The sequence below is a fragment of the Macaca nemestrina genome, chromosome 4 (assembly GCF_043159975.1).
Source record: "Macaca nemestrina isolate mMacNem1 chromosome 4, mMacNem.hap1, whole genome shotgun sequence".
Classification (NCBI taxonomy): domain Eukaryota; kingdom Metazoa; phylum Chordata; class Mammalia; order Primates; family Cercopithecidae; genus Macaca; species Macaca nemestrina.
In genome coordinates, this window is record NC_092128.1 from 59,236,535 (window position 1) to 59,257,243 (window position 20,709).

The window sequence follows — 20,709 nt, forward strand, 5'->3', positions numbered from 1 at the left end:
TATAGGCGTGCACCACCATGCCTCGCTAATTTTGTATTTTTAGTAGAGAGGGGGTTTCTCCATGTTGGTCAGGCTGGTCTCGAACTGCTAACCTCAGGTGATCTGCCCACCTCAGCTTCCAAAGTGCTGGGATTACAGGCATGAGCCACAGAGCCCGGCCTGTCAATTTTTAAAAATTAAACTAAATTAACTATTTTTAAAAAAGAAGAAGAAAGAAACTAAGGAGCAGCATCTTCCAGTGATGTAGATTTTATTCCAGAAAGAAAACTATCCGAGCCTGCCGCTTCTACCACTGTCCATGAATATTGTCTGTAACTGTCAATCAGAATTCCTCTTTCTCTTATCAATTAACTCTTCTATGGACAAACTCATTGGCTTTTTAATTAAATTTTTAACTCTACCACCAATGTGCAAAAGAACAGAGGATTGAGTCAATGCAACATTTGCTGAAAGACAAGTTAAATTGATTTGCCTTAAGTAATTCCCTCTACATTTTTACTGGTCAATTGCTAAGCTCTAAAGCTATGAGGAAGAGGATAGATCTGCAGTTTGTGTGTCAGTATAACTGGTGTGCAAAACCTGTACTCCAACTTCTGCAACCTATAGTAAGTTCATCTAGTGTACTTGGACAGTATTTTTGTAGAATGTTCTTCTGACGTTACTGCTTCCTTTTCTTTGAAAGAAAATAAGGTGGTCCTGGAAAGTCTGGGGAAATTTTTATTTCTCTTTTCTTTACAGGTAGGTAAAATATTCTGTTTCTTGAGCTAGATGCTGGTTATACAAGTGGGCTCAGTTTGTTGAAATTCACTGAGCTTTAGATTTATGACATATTCAGGATTCTTTATTATATAATGCATCAATTAAAGGTAAACATACTGATAGTAATAAGAGTAGTAATGAAATCACATTTCTTAGCATTTTATGACATACAGATTAAATGACCTTCTCTGAGCAAGAAAGAGAGAATTGTAAAAAAGAAGGATGTTTATATGTCCTAAACAATAATTCACAGTTCGTGTCATGCAGTAAAGTAGTTCTGACATAAATAAATTTGGGAAATATTCCATATACTATCCTCCACCTTGAAATTCATCATTCACAGTAGCAAATAAAAAACTCTCAAATATTGTACAGTAAATGCATTTGTTGAACTTTATTTAATGCAGCCTTTACAAAATTCAGGTGTGTTCTATAGAACACTAATTCTCCTTCATTTTAATACATTATGTAGGAAGCAACAATTCTGTGGTCAAATAAGTCTGAGAATTAATGGGATATGATTTAAATAAAATTTAATAGTTTTCTTCACTACAGTAATTCTTGAACTTAAATTTGCTATCTTTTCCAGGATATTATATGTTTCTATATGAATGAGTATTGTATTAACTGTTTTAAAGACACATTCTTTTCCCTGTCATTACCTAAAATTAACTAGAATAATTAAATTACAAAATGAAGGTTCAGCAGCTAAGTTAAGCTATGCCATAGGGACAGATACTTCCTTGTACTTCTGGAGTTTCATTGCAGGCATTCGTAGCCATAAACATAGAAGACAAGGGTGGGTGTTTTGAAGTATGCAGCAGAACCTTTCAGGATAAGGGTTTCTTGGGAGACATTATTTTATGAGTATATGACCCTTCCCATGAAACAGCTCTAAAAATGGCATTTCCAGCATCTCTAGTATTCACCCAATCTCACAGGAGAGTCATATATCTAGTAGTCGCTGCATTCTACAAATCTGCAAAATAGTAACAGAGTCAGAATAGGACATAACTAAATAAATACAAACGCACTTGCTTAATTCAGTCGTTGCAGCAAGAAGTGTGATTAAACAATATATAAATGTGAGGGCTGATCTCTGAACAAGTATAGAGATTTCCCTACTATTAGTATACCAGAACAGACACTGCAAGTGGCCAGTTTATGTGAACTAGCATAAGATACATAAATATGCAACAGAGACAATGGGGAAAAAAGATGCTTATGATTAGAATAAAATCAGAGATACCAAAAGAGCCATTTCATAATAGAGGCTTGATGAAGACTTACCTTAGTACGTCGATATGGCAGTAAATAGAATATGATGATATATCAGTACATATAGTCAAACTAGTTTCAATATAGAGACTTTAATGTGGTTTCATTAATGCTATCTTTTGGAGAGTGACAAGTAGGAAGAGTTAAGTAACAAAGAAGCTACAGATCTTTTTACTTTGTTTTATAATTTTGAATATTTTACATAAATTATAAGAATAAATTTTTAAAAAACAAAATCATTCATCAATTTGGTGGCATAACATTTAAACAAAAATTTTTAACATGATTTTAAAACACAGGATTTTAACTGGCCTTGTTAGTAGTTTATGCCTAAAGGATAAAACTAGCATCACAGAAATTTGAAATTGAATTAGTCATTGTTAGTAAAAATAATGGTGTGAGTGAATATATATATTAAAGTAGAAAATATTGGCAACATTAAATATCGTAATCAATATTTGAAGAGTAAAAGAAAATAAACACAAACATAAAATATAAAAGCAAGATTGAATCCAGCAATCTTTATTTTAATTTAGAAATACCAGTAGATGGGAATTCGGCAAGATGGCCGAATAGGAACAGCTCCAGTCTCCAACTCCCAGCGCGAGCGACACAGAAGACCGGTGATTTCTGCATTTTCAACTGAGGTACTGGGTTCATCTCACTGGGGAGTGCCGGACGATCGGTGCTGGTCAGCTGCTGCAGCCCGACCAGCGAGAGCTGAAGCAGGGCGAGGCATTGCCTCACCTGGGAAGCGCAAGGGGGAAGGGAATCCCTTTTCCTAGCCAAGGGAACTGAGACACACAACACCTGGAAAATCGGGTAACTCCCACCCCAATACTGCGCTTTAAGCCAACAGGCACACCAGGAGATCATATCCCACACCTGGCCGGGAGGGTCCCACACCCACGGAGCCTCCCTCATTGCTAGCACAGCAGTCTGTGATCTACCGGCAAGGCAGCAGCGAGGCTGGGGGAGGGGCGCCCGCCATTGCTGAGGCTTAAGTAGGTAAACAAAGCTGCTGAGAAGCTCAAAGTGGGTGGAGCTCACAGCAGCTCAAGGAAACCTGCCTGTCTCTGTAGACTCCACCTCTAGGGACAGGGCAATAACAAACACAGCCGAAACCTCTGCAGACGCAAACGACTCTGTCTGACAGCTTTGAAGAGAGCAGTGGATCTCCCAACACGGAGGTTGAGATCTGAGAAGGGACAGACTCCCTGCTCAAGTGGGTCCCTGACCCCTGAGTAGCCTAACTGGGAGACATCCCCCACTAGGGGCAGTCTGACACCTCACACCTCACAGGGTGGAGTACACCCCTGAGAGGAAGCTTCCAAAGCAAGAATCAGACAGGTACACTCGCTGTTCAGAAATATTCTATCTTCTGCAGCCTCTGCTGCTGATACCCAGGCAAACAGGGTCTGGAGTGGACCTCAAGCAATCTCCAACAGACCTACAGCTGAGGGTCCTGACTGTTAGAAGGAAAACTATCAAACAGGAAGGACACCTACACCAAAACCCCATCAGTACATCACCATCATCAAAGACCAAAGATAAAACCACAAAGATGGGGAAAAAGCAGGGCAGAAAAGCTGGAAATTCAAAAAATAAGAGCGCATCTCCCCCAGCAAAGGAGCGCAGCTCATCGCCAGCAACGGATCAAAGCTGGACGGAGAATGACTTTGACGAGATGAGAGAAGAAGGCTTCAGTCCATCAAATTTCTCAGAGCTAAAGGAGGAATTACGTACCCAGCGCAAAGAAACTAAAAATCTTGAAAAAAAAGTGGAAGAATTGATGGCTAGAGTAATTAATGCAGAGAAGGTCATAAACGAAATGAAAGAGATGAAAACCATGACACGAGAAATACGTGACAAATGCACAAGCTTCAGTAACCGACTCGATCAACTGGAAGAAAGAGTATCTGCGATTGAGGATCAAATGAATGAAATGAAGCGAGAAGAGAAACCAAAAGAAAAAAGAAGAAAAAGAAATGAACAAAGCCTGCAAGAAGTATGGGATTATGTAAAAAGACCAAATCTACGTCTTATTGGGGTGCCTGAATGTGAGGGGGAAAATGGAACCAAGTTGGAAAACACTCTTCAGGATATCATCCAGGAGAACTTCCCCAACCTAGTAGGGCAGGCCAACATTCAAATCCAGGAAATACAGAGAACGCCACAAAGATACTCCTCGAGAAGAGCAACTCCAAGACACATAATTGCCAGATTCACCAAAGTTGAAATGAAGGAAAAAATCTTAAGGGCAGCCAGAGAGAAAGGTCGGGTTACCCACAAAGGGAAGCCCATCAGACTAACAGCAGATCTCTCGGCAGAAACTCTCCAAGCCAGAAGAGAGTGGGGGCCAATATTCAACATTCTTAAAGAAAAGAATTTTAAACCCAGAATTTCATATCCAGCCAAACTAAGTTTCATAAGTGAAGGAGAAATAAAATCCTTTACAGATAAGCAAATGCTCAGAGATTTTGTAACCACTAGGCCTGCCTTACAAGAGACCCTGAAGGAAGCACTAAACATGGAAAGGAACAACCGGTACCAGCCATTGCAAAAACATGCCAAAATGTAAAGACCATCGAGGCTAGGAAGAAACTGCATCAACTAACGAGCAAAATAACCAGTTAATATCATAATGGCAGGATCAAGTTCACACATAACAATCTTAACCTTAAATGTAAATGGACTAAATGCTCCAATTAAAAGACACAGACTGGCAAACTGGATAAAGAGTCAAGACCCATCAGTCTGCTGTATTCAGGAGACCCATCTCACACGCAGAGACATACATAGGCTCAAAATAAAGGGATGGAGGAAGATTTACCAAGCAAATGGAGAACAAAAAAAAGCGGGGGTTGCAATACTAGTCTCTGATAAAACAGACTTTAAACCATCAAAGATCAAAAGAGACAAAGAAGGCCATTACATAATGGTAAAGGGATCAATTCAACAGGAAGAGCTAACTATCCTAAATATATATGCACCCAATACAGGAGCACCCAGATTCATAAAGCAAGTCCTTAGAGACTTACAAAGAGACTTAGACTCCCATACAATAATAATGGGAGACTTCAACACTCCACTGTCAACATTAGACAGATCAACGAGACAGAAAGTTAACAAGGATATCCAGGAATTGAACTCATCTCTGCAGCAAGCACACCTAATAGACATCTATAGAACTCTCCACCCCAAATCAACAGAATATACATTCTTCTCAGCACCACATCGTACTTACTCCAAAATCGACCACGTAATTGGAAGTAAAGCACTCCTCAGCAAATGTACAAGAACAGAAATTATAACAAACTGTCTCTCAGACCACAGTGCAATCAAACTAGAACTCAGGACTAAGAAACTCACTCAAAACCGCTCAACTACATGGAAACTGAACAACCTGCTCCTGAATGACTACTGGGTACATAACGAAATGAAGGCAGAAATAAAGATGTTCTTTGAAACCAATGAGAACAAAGATACAACATACCAGAATCTCTGGGACACATTTAAAGCAGTGTGTAGAGGGAAATTTATAGCACTAAATGCCCACAAGAGAAAGCAGGAAAGATCTAAAATTGACACTCTAACATCACAATTAAAAGAACTAGAGAAGCAAGAGCAAACACATTCGAAAGCTAGCAGAAGGCTAGAAATAACTAAGATCAGAGCAGAACTGAAGGAGATAGAGACACAAAAAACTCTCCAAAAAATCAATGAATCCAGGAGTTGGTTTTTTGAAAAGATCAACAAAATTGACAGACCACTAGCAAGACTAATAAAGAAGAAAAGAGAGAAGAATCAAATTGACGCAATTAAAAATGATAAAGGGGATATCACCACCGACCCCACAGAAATACAAACTACCATCAGAGAATACTATAAACACCTCTACGCAAATAATCTGGAAAATCTAGAAGAAATGGATAATTTCCTGGACACTTACACTCTTCCAAGACTAAACCAGGAAGAAGTTGAATCCCTGAATAGACCAATAGCAGGCTCTGAAATTGAGGCAATAATTAATAGCCTACCAACCAAAAAATGTCCAGGACCAGATGGATTCACAGCTGAATTCTACCAGAGGTACAAGGAGGAGTTGGTACCATTCCTTCTGAAACTATTCCAATCAATAGAAAAAGAGGGAATCCTCCCTAACTCATTTTATGAGGCCAACATCATCCTGATACCAAAGCCTGGCAGAGACACAACAAAAAAAGAGAATTTTAGACCAATATCCCTGATGAACATCGATGCAAAAATCCTCAATAAAATACTGGCAAACCGGATTCAGCAACACATCAAAAAGCTTATCCACCATGATCAAGTGGGCTTCATCCCTGGGATGCAAGGCTGGTTCAACATTCGTAAATCAATAAACATAATCCAGCATATAAACAGAACCAAAGACAAGAACCACATGATTATCTCAATTGATGCAGAAAAGGCTTTTGACAAAGTTCAACAGCCCTTCATGCTAAAAACGCTCAATAAATTCGGTATTGATGGAACGTACCTCAAAATAATAACAGCTATTTATGACAAACCCACAGCCAATATCATACTGAATGGGCAAAAACTGGAAAAATTCCCTTTGAAAACTGGCACAAGACAGGGATGCCCTCTCTCACCACTCCTATTCAACATAGTGTTGGAAGTTCTGGCTAGGGCAATCAGGCAAGAGAAAGAAATCAAGGGTATTCAGTTAGGAAAAGAAGAAGTCAAACTGTCCCTGTTTGCAGATGACATGATTGTATATTTAGAAAACCCCATTGTCTCAGCCCAAAATCTCCTTAAGCTGATAAGCAACTTCAGCAAAGTCTCAGGATACAAAATTAATGTGCAAAAATCACAAGCATTCTTATACACCAGTAACAGACAAACAGAGAGCCAAATCAGAAATGAACTTCCATTCACAATTGCTTCAAAGAGAATCAAATACCTAGGAATCCAACTTACAAGGGATGTAAAGGACCTCTTCAAGGAGAACTACAAACCACTGCTCAGTGAAATCAAAGAGGACACAAACAAATGGAAGAACATACCATGCTCATGGATAGGAAGAATCAATATCGTGAAAATGGCCATACTGCCCAAGGTAATTTATAGATTCAATGCCATCCCCATCAAGCTACCAATGAGTTTCTTCACAGAATTGGAAAAAACGGCTTTAAAGTTCATATGGAACCAAAAAAGAGCCCGCATCTCCAAGACAATCCTAAGTCAAAAGAACAAAGCTGGAGGCATCACGCTACCTGACTTCAAACTATACTACAAGGCTACAGTAACCAAAACAGCATGGTACTGGTACCAAAACAGAGATATAGACCAATGGAACAGAACAGAGTCCTCAGAAATAATACCACACATCTACAGCCATCTGATCTTTGACAAACCTGAGAGAAACAAGAAATGGGGAAAGGATTCCCTATTTAATAAATGGTGCTGGGAAAATTGGCTAGCCATAAGTAGAAAGCTGAAACTGGATCCTTTCCTTACTCCTTATACAAAAATTAATTCAAGATGGATTAGAGACTTAAATGTTAGACCTAATACCATAAAAATCCTAGAGGAAAACCTAGGTAGTACCATTCAGGACATAGGCATGGGCAAAGACTTCATGTCTAAAACACCAAAAGCAACGGCAGCAAAAGCCAAAATTGACAAATGGGATCTCATTAAATTAAAGAGCTTCTGCACAGCAAAAGAAACTACCATCAGAGTGAACAGGCAACCTACAGAATGGGAGAAAATTTTTGCAATCTACTCATCTGACAAAGGGCTAATATCCAGAACCTACAAAGAACTCAAACAAATTTACAAGAAAAAAACAAACAACCCCATCAAAAAGTGGGCAAAGGATATGAACAGACATTTCTCAAAAGAAGACATTCATACAGCCAACAGACACATGAAAAAATGCTCATCATCACTGGCCATCAGAGAAATGCAAATCAAAACCACAATGAGATACCATCTCACACCAGTTAGAATGGCGATCATTAAAAAGTCAGGAAACAACAGGTGCTGGAGAGGATGTGGAGAAATAGGAACACTTTTACACTGTTGGTGGGATTGTAAACTAGTTCAACCATTATGGAAAACAGTATGGCGATTCCTCAAGGATCTAGAACTAGATGTACCATATGACCCAGCCATCCCATTACTGGGTATATACCCAAAGGATTATAAATTATGCTGCTATAAAGACACATGCACACGTATGTTTATTGCAGCACTATTCACAATAGCAAAGACTTGGAATCAACCCAAATGTCCATCAGTGACAGATTGGATTAAGAAAATGTGGCACATATACACCATGGAATACTATGCAGCCATCAAAAAGGATGAGTTTGCGTCCTTTGTAGGGACATGGATGCAGCTGGAAACCATCATTCTTAGCAAACTATCACAAGAACAGAAAACCAAACACCGCATGTTCTCACTCATAGGTGGGAACTGAACAATGAGATCACTTGGACTCAGGAAGGGGAACATCACACACCGGGGCTTATCATGGGGAGGGGGGAGGGGGGAGGGATTGCATTGGGAGTTATACCTGATGTAAACGATGAGTTGATGGGTGCAGCACACCAACATGGCACAAGTATACATATGTAACAAACCTGCACGTTATGCACATGTACCCTACAACTTAAAGTATAATAATAATAAATAAATTTAAAAAAATAAAAAAATAAAAAATAAAAAAAAAAAAGAAATACCAGTAGATACTCATGATTAATTTTTCTTTTAAAAAATCATGTTTCTTAGTTCTCTTCATTGAGAAGGCCTAAAAGCAATGTAATACAGAAGTAATCAGCTCTAAAACCAATATTTTGGTATTATTTTGGTATCTGCATACCATTCCTTACTAAAATAAACAGACTCTTTTGAGAAATAACTGTTTCCAGATCCGGAGGAAGGAAATATATAAAATGAGCATGAGGTATCTTGTCCAGAAAAGGAAAGAAGCTATCAAAGACTACTGAGATTATTTCAAAAGGACATAGAAACCAACTTGAAGCAGCTCTCAGCAGCCAAATATAAAACAATTAGGATATTAACAAGAATTATGATTGCAATGAAATGAAACATAAAATACAAAAAGATCCATAAGTTCATAATCAACTTTTAAAAATATGCATAGATCACCATTAGATAGCTTTTCCTGGAATAATCCCAGGTTATGATTGTTGTCTTAAGATGATTATTAATATAACTTCATTTTACTTGTAAGTGTCGCAGTTCAAAGGATGAGTTATATGATTACCCTACTATTATAGAGTGCTGATGTGATAACTCATTCTGCAAATTGGCAAATAAAATGAAAAAAGAAATTATAATACCTTATAAAACCATTTCAAGGTAGCCAAATACTTGATAAGGTTAATTTCTTCTATAGAAGAAGTTCAACTAATAAAGCAAAAATAATCATAGCACTATAAAATCATTATTTTATAAGTCCTAATTTAACAGTGGATCTGGATAACAGTTCACACTAGATGTTTTAAAAATACATGAAATGTTGCTACTAAGCCTTATAATGGGTAGATGGACTGACAACAACTGAAAACACTGATCTCTCTCAGGAAAACCAGACTATATGGGCTCTTCATGCAGTATTAGAGAAATCTACCATGCCACCTACAAATCATTCTTGCTAGAATTTGAATGCGACTATGCAAGTTTTAGATTCAATTACAAGAAATATAAAGACAAGAGAAGCATATTGAACAACAGCAATAAAATGCAATCTGCCAAATACAGATTGTGGGAATATGCTACAGGATGGTTAGCCCAATTCCTCAAGTAAACTATGGCTTGAACAAAAAGTGTCTCTATATGTGTTTGGGAACTGCTATACTGTTATAGACCAAAAAATATTTAAGAGTAGTCCCATAGACTACTCTTTTGGATAAACACAGAAATTGACTCTTCTAGTCTTAGAGCTTCAAATTTTTGTTTTATCTGAGTTCCTTCCTCAGGACAGGACATTCAGGCCTCTCAAAAAAGTATCAAAGAACTTCAACTCACTAGATCACCATAGCAGATGCCACCCCTCATTCATCATGATTGCTTCCTTGCTCCTCCCTAGTTCTTGTTTTCTTACATATTGTTACATTTCCTCCCTGCTATATAAACCCCTAGTTTTAGCCAGATAAACAGATTTGAGACTCAGTTCCCATCTCCTTGGCCATAGCAGCCAAAGAAAGTCTTCTTCCTTGGAAATACTTGTCCTCTCAGTCATTGGCTTTCTGTGTGGTGAACAGCAGGACCAAGGCCAGACCCCTGGGGTTTTAGTAACTAGAGAAATATCTGGAAAATACCAAATATTTAACTAAATAAAACATTTCTAAATCATTTCTGAGCCATAAAGATATCAAAGGGGAATGTGACAATTGATATACACTTTCTACACATAATTGAAAAAGCAAGAGATTGTGAAAATTTTATAATAATACATTTGACAAGGTAGATGAAATAGATGGATTACCTGAAAACTACAAAGTATCAAAGCTCAATCAAGAAGTAATAGATAACCTGAATAGTTCATATAACTATGAAGGAAACTACAAGTGTACTTAGAAACCTTTCCACAAAGACAATTTCAAGCTTAGATGGCTTCATTAGTGAATTTTCCTAAATATTTAAGAAAGGAGGTAATATCAGCCAGGGGTGGTGGCTCGCGCCTGTAATCCCGCACTTTGGGAGGCCTAGTCGGGCAGATCACAATGTCAGAAGATCGAGACCATCCTGGCTAACACGGTGAAAACCCGTCTCTACTAAAAAATACAAAAAACTAGCCGGGCGAGGTGGCGGCGCCTGTAGTCCCAGCTACTCGGGAGGCTGAGGCAGGAGAATGGCGTGAACCCGGGAGGCGGAGCTTGCAGTGAGCTGAGATCCGGCCACTGCAACTCCAGCTCGGGAGACAGAGGGAGACTCCGTCTCAAAAAAAAAAAAAAAAAAAAAAAAAAGAAAATATTAAAGGCAGCCAGAGATGTTTTTTCAAATGTAGTCACACAGAAGTACAAATATAATAATTTTATCAGACTTGTCTCAGAACACAAAGAAGCTAGAATACAAAAGAGAGACATTTTTAAAGTACTAAAAGAAAAAAAATCAACCTATACTTCTATGCCCAGGGGAAATATACTTCAAAAAAGAAAGAAGTATAAAGACTATCTTAGACAGACAAAATCTGAGGGCATTTGTTGGCAGCAGAATTAGTCTACACAAAATAGTAAACACAGTTCTTTAGGCAAAATAATTTTATATCAGAGAGAAACTTCAATTTATGTAAAAAAAAATTGAAGAGCCCAAAAAATGAAATAAAGAAAATATAATAAAATTGATTTGCAATTTTAATTGCCTTAAATAACTCAAAATATAAAACTATCAAAGTATTGTGCATATGTGAAACAAATGTATGTAACAATGGGACAGAAAATGGAAAAGAGGAATTGGGAGGAGACTGCTGAAAGTTCCTTGCAGTATATGTAAAGTGTTTATATTATTTCAATGCCGATTCTGATTTTTAAGAAAGATAGTAAGTCAATATAAATAAAATGAAATCATAAAAATGCTCAACATGAGAGGTCAGAAAAAAGTATAAAAAAGTATAAAACAATAAGCAGAACAAATATAAAACAGCTAAAAAGATTTTAATTCAACCGTATTAAATAAAATTTAAATTGAATCATACTGAATGTGAACAATCCAAGTATACCAGTTGAAAGACAGATACTGTAAGATTGAAGAATAATGGTACAACCAGTCATATGTTTTCTGGAAGAAATTAATTTTAAATATAAACACATAGGTTAATAATAAAAAAGCATAAAAATATATGCCATGTACAAAAGCTATACCTTGCAGCACACACTAACCAAAATACTGTTATTAGACAAAATATACCTAAACCAAAGAATATTATAATAAAGTGGAACATTACTTAAAGATAAAATTGCTCAATTTTCCAAGAAGAGATAAGTGTCAAACATATGTGCATCTAACAATCGAGCTTCAACATACATGAAGGGAAAACTCTTAGAACAGAAATAGTTAAATCCCCAAATACAGTTGAAGCCTTCAACATTCCTCAAGCAGTAATTGATATAACAACTAGTGAAAATATAGAATACCTGAAAACACTATCAACCAACTTGACCTAATTGCCATTTTTATAACATCCCACCCAACAACAGCTGAATACACTTTTTTTTCAAAGTGTATGTGGAACATTCACCATGATAGCCCATATTCTGGGCCATAACATAAACCTTAACAAATTTAAAAGAAGAGAAGTAATATAAAGTATGTTCATGATCTGCAATATAACAAAATTAAATTAGAAATCTGCAATGGAAAGATATCTAGAATATTCCCCAAAATATTTGGAAAATCAGCAACTCACTTTCAATAGCTCATTGGTCAATGAGGATGACTCAAGGTAAATTAAATAATATTTTAACCAAGTGAAAATAAATACCTCATAATATTTAGCAGAATATAGCTACAGAAGTGCTTAGAGAATGTTAAAAAACATGAAATGTTTATATTAGTAAAGAAGAAAAGTATTAAATAAATTATCTAAGCTGCTACTTTAAAGAAGTAGCAATAAAATAAGAATTAAATCTAGAGCAAGTAGAAGAAAAGAATTATAAAAAGAACAAAGTATCAAAACATCACATTGCACTATGTTATTTTTATAATTGCTTTCTTCTGCTTGCTCTAGATTCAACTCTTACTTCATTGTCAGTTTTTTAGAGCAGCAGCTTCTATTCTATACATTTAATACATAATGTAATACAATCATGATTTGTCAATTAAAATAATATTTAAAAAGGTAACCATGTGAGGTGATGGACGTGTTAATTAGCTTGATAGTGACAATCATTTTGCAATACATACATATATGAAAACATCACATTGTACACCTTTAATATACACAATTTTTATTTGTCAATTATACCTCAATAAGTATGAAAAAGTTTTTAAAAACAGAAAGAAATAAAATTGAAAACAAAACAATAGAGAAAATTAATGAAACGAAAGTTGATTCTTTAACAAATACAATAAAATTGATAGAAACTTTAGGCATTTTGATCTAGAATAAAAAGAGAACATATAGGTTACTAATATTGGGAAGAAAAGAAGGATATCACCATGGAACTTATAGATATTAAAGGAATAATCAGGTAATACTATGAATAACCAAAGACATTAAAAGGAATGAAAACTATAGAACCGTATCTCTCATGATCATATGCAAAGACATTCTCAGCTAAATATTAGCACGCTAAATTCAACAACATGTAAAGACTAAGTGAAGGTTATCTCAGGAATGCAAGGGTGGTTTAACATTTGATAATAAATCAATATAATTCACAATATTATCAGACTAAAAAAGAAAAACCACATTAACATCTTAACAAACGCAAAAATATTTATAAATCAACATTTATTTATGATTTTTATTATAAAAAACTATTAGAAAACTAAGGATAGAAGAACACTCCTTTGACTGAAAAAAGGGTGTCAAATATACAGATAACATCATACTTAATTGTAAGACACCTCATGCTTTCCCGCAACATTGTGGTGTAAAAAAGGCTTGGCTATTGTCTTACAACTGTTACTCAACATCATTCCAGAAGACCTATCCGTTGTGCAATAAGGAAAAATAAAAAGACATTTTGATTTAGATTAGAAAGAAATACAATTATCTCATTTGCAGATGACATGATTGTGTACATGGAAAAATCCCAAAAAAACTTAACAAAAATCTCCTAGAATGCATAAGTTCGTTCAGCAAGTTTGCTGGATATGTTAGTATATTAAAAATTGATTGTGTGTTTATACAGTCACTATGAACAGCTAGAAACTCAATTTTTAAAATTTGTCCATAAGCATGTGTACAGAACAGATGAAAATTCTTCTTAGGATATTCCTACATTAAGATATTTTTTTCTTTTTTAAAGTCAAATGGTATTCCATTGTGTATATCTATCCCATTTACTTTATCCATTTATCTGTTGATGGACACAAATTCCATATCTTGTCTATTGTAAATAATGCTTCAATAAACATTGAATTGCAGATATCTCCTTGACATACTAATTTTATTTCCTTTGATATATTCCCAGTAGTGAGATTGCTAGATCATATGGTAGTTCTGTTTTGAGGGGCCCTCATACTCTTTTTTCCATAATAGCTATACTAATTTATACACCCACCGATAGGGTGCAAGTGTTCCTTTTTCTCTATATGCTCCCCAACTCTTTTTATCTTTTGTCTTTTTGGTAGTAGACATTCTAACAAATGGGAGATGATATCTCATGGTTTTGAATTTTTTTTAATGGCAATGAAGAAACCAAAGTAAGTCACTGCTTGGAAGTTTGTCTAAGTCAAGGCCTTGTGTCTTATGAACTTAGCCTCCTTACCAGCTGCCCCACAGATACTTGGATCAAGGTAATATGTGGAAGGGTCAAAATGTTTCCAAAACACTTGTTCCTGAAAGGTTTTACCATCAGTTTTATTTTCAGATTGCATACTATTTGATCAGTAACTATATTTATATTCCTTCCTGTATATCTGAAATTGTCAAATGTTTGATTATGAAATTTCTATAGAGCTTACTTATTAAAAGTCCAATAAAAATAACCACTCATTTGGGAAATTTAATTTTATTCATGTTTTCAGGTTAAATGTGCCCACTGACAGGCCTTCTCCTGTCCTGGAAGAACTCTTAACCAATACAGCCACGGATAGGAATCCTAGCTCCACCAGGTACTTATTGTGTGACCAAGTCTTGACGTAACTTTACCTTAGTGAATTTTCCTTGTATGCTTCTTGTTGTTTCAAGAGGCAACTTAGCAGCAGTGTATCAAAATTAGGATATTAACATCTCTTGTAATTTTCCTATGTTGCCTAATTCCAACTAATGCCAATAATATTATAATTCCGGGATCAGAATAGACTATCATAAGCAGACTCACCAGTTTAGTACACAATTGTATTGTTCATTTATTGATGACTTACAGAATCCAATCCAACATTTATCTGATAGATAAATGAAAAAAGCAGTTTTATAGCAACACCTCACGTGTACCTTAACTTCTCAGAAAGTAATTTTCCTTCTTGATGTTTATTTCATTTTACCTGCAAATGTGTTATTTTTCTTTATTGTTTGGGTGTGCTTAAAAAACTTAAATTACATACAGTTGTCAGTTATATAACTGGCTAAAAAAGTGAAAAATTCAACGAATTCTTTTTTTCATGTCAGCAAATGGTATGATTTGTGTTTTATATTGAATTGTTGAAATTGATCTCTTTGACAGTAAAGCAAATGTTGCTATTGTTTTGACAGTATAAAGCAAAGCAATATGAAAGCTGAATATATTTAAAGAAACTATCTAAAAAATTGAATCGAAACCGAATGCATATTAAAAATGAATATTTCATAGGGAATTTTTGTATAATTATTTTCATCCAAGTTCTCTGAAATTTGTTATGAGATGGTACTTCTGAAAGTATATTACACCAAAAACCAATCTAAAATCAACTTTACACTGGATAAGTTAAATAAACTTATTTGAAGTGAAATCTCATTTCTAAATTCATACAAGATTTTTTGCTGTGCTTTGTTATTGTAGAACTTCTACATCATTTCTAGAAATCATAAATGTGCATGACACACATGTGCATATATTGCATATAATTTGTGGATCTCATATACATGAGATTTTCTTAGAGGCAGTCCTCAAATAGGAAAGTCATTTGTCACTGTGATGTGTTTGGTTTCTTCTATGTGTCTACTTAACAAATCTATAAGATAATTCACACACAGAAACACCCACACAAAGACATCCAATAAAAGTAACTCAGTAGGTAAGACAAACCAAGTGCATTTTTGAAGTTTTACACATGCACATATTTATACGTACATATATACACACATATGAACATTTATATATACACATAAGGAAAGTGTGAGGATTTGTTTTCTTTGCTAACAGTAGTTTATAGACTACATATCAAATACTAGAATCTGTGATAAGCATTCTATATTGTTTTTCCTTTAGTCCTAACACAAAAATCTCTTAGGTTGGTATTAAAAATAAGGGTACATGTAAAAGTACCCTTACTTTTACAGTGTGGTATTATAAATATTAACATATTCTCCATAATGTTCTACAGAGAGGAAACTGAAGTATAAAGGTTTAAGAAACTCATCTAAAGAACAGTACATGGTAGATCCAATATTTGATCACACTTTTGTTTCTTTATAAGATAAAAAATATAAGATACAGTCACCTGCCTGAATGCATATAACTGCTTTATAAATACTGTATTGACTTTTAATGTCTTGGAATTATATAGATGTTTTATATGTAAAAATGTTTAGAATGATGTTAGTAAAATGTTAGCTAATGAATCATTTTAGAGTCATGGCCTGAAATTTCATGGAAGAAATTATCCAAATACCCTCTTACACACTAGGTAACCCCAATAAATAGTGTCCAGTTGTAAGGTAATACCTAGAGAAAAGACAAAAGAGATCCAAAATCATTTAATAACGATAAATGTGAAGATGATCAGAGGTCTAATGTAGGTAAGATGTGTAAAATAAAGACATTTTAAATTAAAGGCTTAGAGTGCTTCTTATAATAGAGATTGAGAAATTGGCCAATAACCAACACTACCAAAGCCTCTGCAATTGTCTGGAGATAAACCTGGCATTTTGCTTAATTATCTCTGTAGTCAGGTGTGAGAAACACTGCCTCAAAATCTTAAATTCTCCTTCAGCAAATCAGCTAATGGGGGCTCTGAGTCTGGCCTCTCTCAATCTGTCTCAGAGATACTGAATCCTTCTCTTCCTAGTGATTGGGGACCTAGAAACTGTCATTATTAAAAAAAAAAAATCAATATAAAAAGATCTGACACTAGTTCCCTTCTTTTATGCACTAGTTGTCTGGCTGCACAAACCCATAAGCAGTATTTTATTCATAAAGTGGAGATTTCCAAGAGGGAAAAAACCAGATTTGACTACATAATTATACACGGTCTCTTTAAATAAACAGGTTTGACATTTGAGGCACTCATCAGAGGGAGCCTATTCTCCACGTGGCCTTTCTTAGTTTAAAGGATTACTTGTACCTTCAGAGGCAGGTAACCTGCTAAACACAAGTATCGTTTTGAAATAGTACAACATCAAGATCAATGCTCTTAACAACTGTGGCATACCTGTCCTCGGCTATGTTAGAAGTTCTAAAACTATTGTAAGGAAATATGTCATTTATCTTAAAATTGACACTAAAAATGAATTTCTTCCACCTTAGGGAAATTACTGACCTGTAAAAGTATCCTTACTTTTACAATGTGGTATTATAAATATTAATATATTCTCGTATAATATTCAATTAATTCAGTTTGGGGGGAAATGGGCTAGTCTTTAAACATAACATGTTTGAGCTCACATATTTAATTGACTTTCTCTTTCAAAATAATTTGTAGGCTAATAATAGAGGCTTCAAGAAAAAAAAAAAAAACTCAACGACCATATCTTTAAATTGAAAACTGAGAAAACGAATCCTTAGAATTTTGATAGGGGAAGATAAGTTCCACATTTATGAATATTTATTTAGCACTGACAAATAGCAAAATGATAACCTTATGTTGGAGGAGTATGTATATTTCTCCCAAATTAGCTATTTGTCTCACTAGTCACAGTTAGTTTAAAATGTCTTTTTAAAAGGCAATCAAGATGACACTTTATAAAAGTCAAGTCATTTACGTATTCTCTACCTTACTCATCTACAGAAAATTCATCTGATATTGCTGTCAGTTTTCTCTCCTCGACCTCTCCTTTCTCCTCTTCCGTATTTTGTGGTTTGGGGTCATTTCTGAGGACTAGCACTGCACCTTGTATGTAGTTTTATAGTGACAGTTTCTAGTATATTTTTTCATGTTCAGAAAGAAATGTTTTTGATAAGTAAATTTATTAAATATATTAGTTGTATTCTAAGGCTAAGAGATCTAAAAGGCAATCTGCTATGAAAGTATTGCCTGTCATTAATTCATTTGAAATCCAGAATGATTTTGAATTAGGAGACAGTAAGACCACAAAAAGAAAATTCTTTTTCTGTTGCACTTTTAAAGAATGGGAGGAGATAAGAAAAAGAAGTGATTTAAAATATCACCGTTTCTCTGCAGCAGAATGTTTTCAAAAACTTTCACAGACTTTTCTCCTTGTCTGATGAAAGCCTGCAATATGCTTCGTATTCCTTCACTCACTTCATATAAATGTGGACACTGAGACTCAGAAGTTACAACATAGAAGAACTGACATTTTAGTCCAGGTTATTTTAACTAAATATCTTTTTTTTTCACTCGGCTATGAGAGTGTCAACGTTTTGAAGATGACATCATCATGACTCTAAAGAAAGCACTTTCCTGTATCAGAAAAGTAAATGTAGTGTACACCATTACAAAAGATATTGTGTAAAGCATAGTCTTTTTCTGGTAGGTGAATATTTGCAGAACTCACTAGGAAGCAACTCTTTAAACTCAAACCCTAACTTGTAAGGAAGAATTATTTCTCTAGCAAACAAAAATCCTAACTTATAATCAAATTTAGAAATTACCAGGATATTGAAGTTTATCTTCAAAGGCCTGGACAAATCTGGACTCTTAGATTAAAAAAACATTGAAAGGGAAAACAAAATACATTTTTTGATCATCTAGATATCAGATAACATGATTATCTAAGATTGTGGACAATCCCGAATCAACTGACTACCATAAGCAAAATGCAACTAAATTCAGTATTTGATACCTGAAACCACAGAGACTTGGTTTACTAGGCAGTTGCTTTTGGTTGTGATTTTTATTTGTTTTAAAGTGAAATTCAGTCAGTATGTCTATAGAAAAACATCTGACTATGTCTGCATTCCTAGGTACTTGACAGGCATCTTCTATATTGCCTGATCCTCTTCCGTGTACCGGGTACGTACTTTAAACAAACTAAATGCCCCACTCAGGTGGCTATTACATGCTAGTGGTGGTGAAGTTAGAGGGAGACAGAATATTACAAAAATAAACATGGAACATTATGTTGTTTATAAGTGTAATTCTAAAGGAAAACAGACCAGTGGCCAGGCACAGTGGCTCACACCTGTAATCCCAGCACTTTGGAGGGCTGAAGTGGGTGGATCACTTGAGTCCAGGAGTTCAAGACCAGTCTGGGCAACATGGAGAAACGCTATCTCTACAAAAAAATGCAAAAATTAACTGGGAGTGGTGCAGCATGCCTGTAGTCCCAGCTACTCAGGAGGCAGAGGTGGAAGGATCACCTGAACCTGGGGAGGTCGAGGGGATGCAGTGAGCCGTGATCATGCCACTGCACTCCAGCCTGGGTGAAAGAGTGAGATCCTGTATCAATCAATAAATAAATACTAGATACACAGTATATAATATATACACACACATATGTACCATATTTTATATATATATATAGCATTTATGCTACATATTTTCTAAATTTTTAAAAAAGAAAAATAGAGCAGGATAAAGAGGTAGCCAAGAAAGTCCTCTCTTAAAAGGTAGCATTTTAACAAGGATTCAAATCAAGTGAGGGAGCAAAACACGAATATTCAGGGAGAAAGTACAAGAAGCTGAGAGGACACCGTGCAGTGGCCCTGTGGAAGGCAAGGTTCAAAATGAGAGATATAAGATAGATGACACCTCAAGTCCCCTTTCTTGCTCCAACATCAAAATGGGACTTAGGAATCAGGAGATCTGAAGGTAACAATATTTAGAACGGAAATATATTTTGTCCCCGCTGCGGATTCTGGCTTTTACAATAAGTCGAGTTTTTATAACTATTTTTTATTACAACTTGTGTGTAAGGTCTTTTTCTTTCAAATCTAGAAAACTGCCATAAAGATAATTAAAATTTCCTCAGAAATTATTTAATCACTCAACTGTAGCATAAATTGAATTCATTTTAAACTAATGGATTATAGAAATGATAGTAAAATTGTATAATGTTACAGATGACTGAAATGTTGGCTAAATTAATTTGCAGTGAAAGCTTTCCTTAAAACACAAGTGTTAAATAAATACTTTTTTGTTTGTAAGTCTCATTCAGAACAAGGAATGGACTCTGTATACTGTAGAGTGAGACATTCTCTTATGGTGTCCTATAATATGATTGAAGTGTTTTATTTTCAAATGGTTGCTATCTGCAAAACTCCTTATATTTTTGTCCTTACCTGTAAGTCAGTTAATTGCACCTACTTTGTAATTAATTTATACAAATGAAATCATGTTCTTAGATTATACTATAGGAACATATAACATTACTTTTACCCAATTACTTGGAGCTTTTTAGTAATCAGTCACTCATCTGCCTTTTCTTTCTTTCATGGCTAATTGGAGATAACTAATAGGTGTGTTTATTTCTCTCCGGGTAAATCTTTCCATGCATCCATCATGAAGGACATGAAAAATTGCATCTGTTTTAATTTCAAGATTGTTAATTTTCAGTTTAGAAAAGTAAAACTCAAAAAAATGAATTTCCTAACATTATACTTTATTTTTGGAGTTATCCAAAAGTGATTGGGAAAAAATAGCAGAAATATCAAGCATTAGTTTGAT

The 20,709-nt window shown here is 35.1% G+C and overlaps 1 long non-coding RNA gene across 1 annotated transcript in view; it reads left to right on the forward strand.

Moving 5' to 3' along the window:
- The window catches only part of LOC105475383 (uncharacterized), a 168,051-nt gene extending 153,217 nt beyond the window's left edge, over positions 1 to 14,834 (forward strand). Inside the window, exon 3 of the long non-coding RNA XR_983304.2 lies at positions 14,752 to 14,834. This is a non-coding gene — a long non-coding RNA (uncharacterized lncRNA). The remainder of the gene's footprint in view (positions 1 to 14,751) is intronic.
- The last annotated feature ends 5,875 nt before the right edge of the window (positions 14,835 to 20,709 follow it).